The sequence below is a fragment of the Taudactylus pleione genome, unplaced genomic scaffold (genome assembly GCF_031769625.1).
Source record: "Taudactylus pleione unplaced genomic scaffold, aTauple2 ptg001032l, whole genome shotgun sequence".
NCBI classification, from domain to species: domain Eukaryota; kingdom Metazoa; phylum Chordata; class Amphibia; order Anura; family Myobatrachidae; genus Taudactylus; species Taudactylus pleione.
Window position 1 is genome coordinate 7,482,657 of NW_028285433.1, and position 6,620 is coordinate 7,489,276.

Consider the following 6,620-nt stretch of genomic DNA (forward strand, 5'->3'; position numbering starts at 1 on the left):
ACACATCTAACCAACTTTTTCATCCAACCAGACAACTTTTTCTTTAACAGACCAGCCAACTTCTGTCCAACTTGTAATGTCACAGAAGTAGGCAGGTAGTGTCTGCCTACTTCTGCATGTTTTGAATAAATATATTGAGAACACACACACATTATATATATATATATATATATATATATATATATACACACACACACATATATGCATTGATCAATCCATGGACCAAAACCCAATTATTTATGTATTATGGTGAGTGATTTAACAATGGTGAGTGCTGAGTTTTGTTTTTATTTACTTAAGCATTGTGGTCACAGGCCACTTTGCACCCCAGGCCTGGGAATGGAGACTGCAGGTTTGCACCCCAAATCTGGGAGTGGCGAGTGTAGTGAATTTCTGACTTTGTTTATTTGGTTTATTTTTAATTAGCCTTTTTGTGATGAGAGCTCTCTCATGCACCCCTGTGCAAGCTCTTTTATATTAACCTGTGTCAGCTGCCATTTTGGTAGTATGATAGAAGCTGTTTGGTGACTGTCTTACCTTTAAAATCCATAAGGTACTTGGCAGGTGAGCTTTAAACCAGTTAACAATTTCAGTTTAAACTCTGTTATAGCAGCTACCAGGTTTCCTTAAGTATGACGGATAATGTAGGACCTGCAGAGAAATGGGGTCCTGCGATGTGGGCTGCAGGCTTAAATGCATTGATCAATCCATAAACCAAAACCCCATTATTTATGTATTATGGTGATTTAACAATGGCGAGTGCAGAATTTTTTGTTTTTATATAAATATATATATATATATATATATATATATACACATACAGTCAGGTGCATAAGTATTGGGACATTGACAGAATTTTCATATTTTGGCCTCTTCACCACAATGGCTTTGAAATGAAGCAAACAAGATGTGCTTTAACTGCAGACTTTCAGATTTAATTTGAGGGTAATTAATACCCAAATCAGGTGAACGGTGTAGGAATTACAATGGTTTCTATATGTGCCTCCCACTTTTTAAGGGGCCAAAAGTAATTGGACAAACTAAACAATCCTAAATCTAACTTTCACTTTTTAATACTTTGTTGCAAATCCTTTGCAGGCAATTGCAGCCTGAAGTCTGGAACGCATAGACATCACCAGACGCTGGGTTTCATCCCTGGTGATGCTCTGCCAGGTTTCTACTGCAAATGTCTTCAGTTCCTGCTTGTTCTTGGGGCATTTTCCCTTCAGTTTTGTCTTCATCAAGTGAAATGCATGCTCAATCGGATTCAGGTCAGGGGATTGACTTGGCCATTGCATAACATTCCACTTTTTAGCCTTAAAAAACTCTTTGGTTGCTTTTGCAGTATGCTTCGGGTCATTGTCCATCTGCACTGTGAAGCGCCGTCCAATGAGTTCTGAAGCATTTCACTGAATATGAGCATATAATATTGCCCAAAACACTTCAGAATTCATTCTGCTGCTTTTGTCAGCAGTCTTATCATCAATAAATACAAGGGAACCAGTTCCATTGGCAGCCATACATGCCCACGCCATGACACTACCACCACCATGCTTCACTGATGAGGTGGTATGTTTTGGATCATGAGCAGTTCCTTTCCTTCTCCATACTCTTCTCTTCCCATCACTCTGGTACAAGTTGATCTTTGTCTCATCTGTCCATAGGATGTTGTTCCAGAACTGTAATGGCTTTTTTAGATGTTGTTTGGCAAACTCTAATCTGGTCTTCCTGTTTTTGAGGCTCACCAATGGTTTACATCTTGTGGTGAACCCTCTATATTCACTCTTGTGAAGTCTTCTCTTGATTGTTGACTTTGACACATATACAACTACCTCCTGGAGTGTTCTTGATTTGGACAACTGTTGTGAAGGGGTTTTTCTTCACCAGGGAAATAATTCTTCTGTCATCCACCACAGTTGTTTTCCGTGGTCTTCCGGGTCTTTTGGTGTTGCTGAGCTCTCCAGTGCGTTGTTTCTTTTTAAGAATGTTCCAAACAGTTGATTTGGCCACACCTAATGTTTTTGCTATCTCTCTGATGGGTTTGTTTAGATTTTTCAGCCTAATGATGGCTTGCTTCACTGATAGTGACAGCTCTTTGGATCTCATATTGAGAGTCGACAGCAACTGATTCCAAATGCAAATGTCACACCTAGAATCAACTCCAGACCTTTTACCTGCTTAATTGATAATGAAATAACGAGGGAATAGCCCACACCTGTCCATGAAATAGCTTTTGAGTTGATAGTCCCATTACTTTTGGCCCCTTAAAAAGTGGGAGGCACATATTGAAACCGTTGTAATTCCTACACCGTTCACCTGATTTGGATGCAATTACCCTCAAATTAAATCTGAAAGTCTGCAGTTAAATCACATCTTGTTTGTTTAATTTCAAAGCCATTGTGGTGGTGAATAGAGGCCAAAATTATGAAAATTCTGTCAATGTCCCAATATTTATGCACCTGACATTATATATATATATACTTATACACATATACAGGGGCGTACCCCATAGCGTCTTATACTTATCTGTCCGTAAAAATCACTGGTAATATGGCGGCGGTCATTTTCCCGATGAGTTGCGCATGCGCAGTAGATTGTGCCACTAAGCCAGAATCTACTGCCAGTGCTGCACCGCAAGACTGCTGAAGAGAGGAGGGGGTTCACACTGAGTCTGCACACGGGCTCCCTCCTCTCTTATCTTATATTATATAATATTTATTCCATAAGATGAGTTTTATTTGAACGCCCCTTTTGAGCACTGTCTTTTCTAATACTGTATATATAATATATATGTATATAATTGTTTTTGTATAGCTTCACCCCCATTAGCTCTGCCCACAGCTCCTGAACCTATTTTTCTTGAAAAATATCCCTGTGTATAATTATATATATTTATTACACACACACACACATATATTATATATATATATATATATATATATATATATATAATATGACACATGGGGAGGGTGGCTGGATGGGACGGATCAGCGGGTACGAAGCTGTGATGGTGCGGGGGGAGGGTGGCCAGACGCAGTAGAAGTCAGGATGGTCCAATAAAATATATAATATATACAGTATGTATGGGACAGACAGGTAGCAGGTCCAACAACCTGAATAGCCAGAAGAGGGAGGTCATCCACAGCTCCCCCAGTGGCTGCAGAGACAGGGATCAGAGGTCAGATCAATGCAGCATGTGTCACAAATGGTGAATAATAGGAGGAAGTTCCAAAGCACACCTCCATGAACAGGATCAAGGATTCTGGTGATCAGGGGAAGAGGCAGTTTGCACCATGTGCATCAAAGATTGGGTGCGGGGGGAGAATGGTGTGAGGGGTGGGGTGAGGCAGGCAGAGACTGAGGTGACCCACAATATGTTGAGACCAATAAAATAGTGATAGATATATATATATATATACACATACATACACACACACACACACATACATACACACCCATTTATAAATATATAGACATATGTATGTATGGGGGCATATACAGTAACTAAATTCACACACATAAATATATATACATAGTGTAGAGTGTCGGATGCACTGTTTGCAGGGGGGGTGATCGCAAGGGGGGGGGAGGGGTATGACAGCAACCAGAAGGAGAGTGAGGGGAAGTGGGGGGCGCGATCGCAGCGGGTATAAAATATAAATCATGAGGGGTGGTAGGTGTATGATAGTGGAGTGAGGGGGGAATGTACTGACCATGAAAACCCATCCTGGAGAGACTGCAGGATCAGCACTGATCCTCTCCTCGTGCTCAGCCACTGCCAGTGGTAGGGATAGATCCCGAGCTGACAGTGGCAGCACAGCTGGCAGTGAAGTAGGTAGACACTAGCGGATAGTGTCTGCCTACTTATCTTTCAGTTGGGGGGGGAAGTTCCCCCTACACTAGAACAATTAGTTGGTGAATATCAAACATGTTTGATTTTCACCAACTGGTTGGGGGCGAATAGTTGGCTGGTTGGAATGATATTGTTCTAGTGTGTAGCCAGCTTTAGACACTCCTCAGGGATTTGTGACATTTCTGAGCACAGTTGGTTCCTGTGCTCTAACAATTTCCATTTTATTGAAACATCTACAGGGAGAAGAGCTTACATCTTCATAAGAGGCAAACTTTCATAAATAAAAGGTCAAGGCCTTAGCCTTTCCTTGCCACTTCGTGTGGTGAAAGGCATATTGCCAATTTTATGTCTGTCTTTCTGCAGCTAACTTTCCCTTTGATGACTTTTTATTTACCACTGTAAAAGATTGGTTCTTTGAATTTAGATGCCCTGACTTAAGCCCTGTATGCCCTTGGGCATCGGCTTTAGTAGATCATGTAGACGGACTAGTATTGTCATGATGGCAGCAGCTCCAGCACTAGTATGTGGTTCCGGCTCTCCTCTCAACTGATTGTTCTTCATATCAACAAACACAAATTAAGTGTGGTACAGCACATATGTCAATTTGTACCAATTTTAATATTACATTGTGGTATCAATAACCTAGTGTCACTATTTTTTATGAATTACACTGCGTTTCCGCTTACAGTGTCACAATATTTTTTATGAATATCACACTGCGCTACCACTTAGTCTCACAATATTTTTATGAATGTTACACTGCGCTACCACTTAGTGTCACAATACGTGTATGAATATTACACTGTGGTCTGGCCGGCAGCGTAAAAGTAAAAAAACAATGACAGAGTACGGTTTAAAATTTTCACCTCCAACCCATTGGGAAGCGGCAGCTTACAAAAGCAGCCACTTCATAAATTAAGCCCTAAACCTCTGCAGGGGTACATCAGAGAAGGAGAATATGGGATTTAAATAATACTGCATCTCATTACCATCAAATATACAGGAGATGTGGATCAGGGATCCACAAAGTTATAATATTACCTCATTCTTTCTTCTAAAATGGAATTTTGGCATAAATAAAGGGGTTTTGGTACAGAATCAGGGTTTGTGATGTTTCACAAATGTTTAAGGAATTTGGGGAGAAGATTGACATGTAATGTGAACATTGACGTATTACTAATAAGTCACCTAACAGAACTGTATGACCTTCCCATAAATCGCTCTCTCTTAAGTGATGTGAGCAGCTCCCTATATCTGCCCGACCTTCTGATAATTTTGAAAAGTGATCAAGTAAATACAGTTACCTGTGGCATTCCCATACGATATATTTTGCTGACAATCCACTGACTTGAGTAAATGTGTGTTTAATAATTATCAGACCATTCAGTTATCTCCTGTGAATATTCTCACACTAGTGTAGTCGCACACCACCTCCTCTCTGCTGCCTGCAGTCCACGATCACCTCCTCTGCTGCTGATCCAGTCCCCAATCACCCTACACCTCATCCTCTTTGCTGCCTTTAGTCCATGATCATCCAAATCACCTCCTCTCTGTGGCCTCCAGTCTCCGATCATAACACTTGCCTCCTCACCGGGGCTTCCAGCCCCTCTCAGTTGTTGCAATTTTAATATATGTATTTATATAAAGAGAAGTTACGGGTATATAAGGACCAATAGAAACCAATCTCATCAGTTTACATTGTGACTGGGCTGTGCTGTTGGACCATAAAATGGTGAAAAACATATCTTGTACTGTTTGGTGAGTGATATTGTGTCTGTCATTGTTGTTGGTATATTTATTACCAGTTATTTATATAGCGCACACATATTCCGCAGCACTTTACAGAGAGAATATTCGGTCCCTGCTCCAGTGGAGCTTACAATCTATATTACCTACCACATGCACACACATACACATTAGGGTTAATTTTTTTTATTAGAGCCAAGTAACCTACCAGTATATTTTTGGAGTGTGGGAGGAAACCGGAGAACCCGGAAGAAACCCACGCAAGCACAGGGAGAATATACTAACTCCACACAGTTAGGGCCGTAGTGGGAATCGAACCCATGACCTCAGTGCTGTGAGGCAGTAACTATTTTGACTTAGTCCATGGAAAGGACATGCTGCTTAGGGATTTATTTGTGCTTACAGCAAAAGAATAGGGTGTGTGGTACACTATGCCATGTGGGGCTGAGCTAGGATGTAGCATCTGTCATCCCTATAGGTGTACTATCATGAGATGACACAAACTCTAGAAAACCTCTGAGAACTGAGTATTGAGTCATTCTGTTTAGCCCTACAGGTATTAGCATAAACTGAGACTCAGCCCAACCAGTCTCTAAATAACTACAAACAGACTTACTGGGAATCAGGTAGGCGTTGTATAATGTGTGTCACCGGAGACTTGTAAGTGACACCAATCCTAAACTTCATTACCTGACTACAAAAAAAAAAAAAAAAACAGCGCCATATTTTTCAACTATGAAGTCAATTCCAACCAGGGCAAGATTAGTGTGGACTTTGTGTGTTCACCTAGAGGTACATTTACTAAAGTGAAAGGTTTCAGAAGTGGAGATGTTGCCCAAAGCAACCAAGCAGATTCTAGCTATTATCTTCTAGAAGGTGCTAGATAAATGATAAGTAGAATCTGATTGGTTGCTATGGGCAACATCTCCACTTCTGAAAACTCTCACTTTAGTAAATGTACCCCTTAGAGACCATTTGCTGCACTAGGATAGAGCCTAAAGTGATTGAATAATGTGCTGGT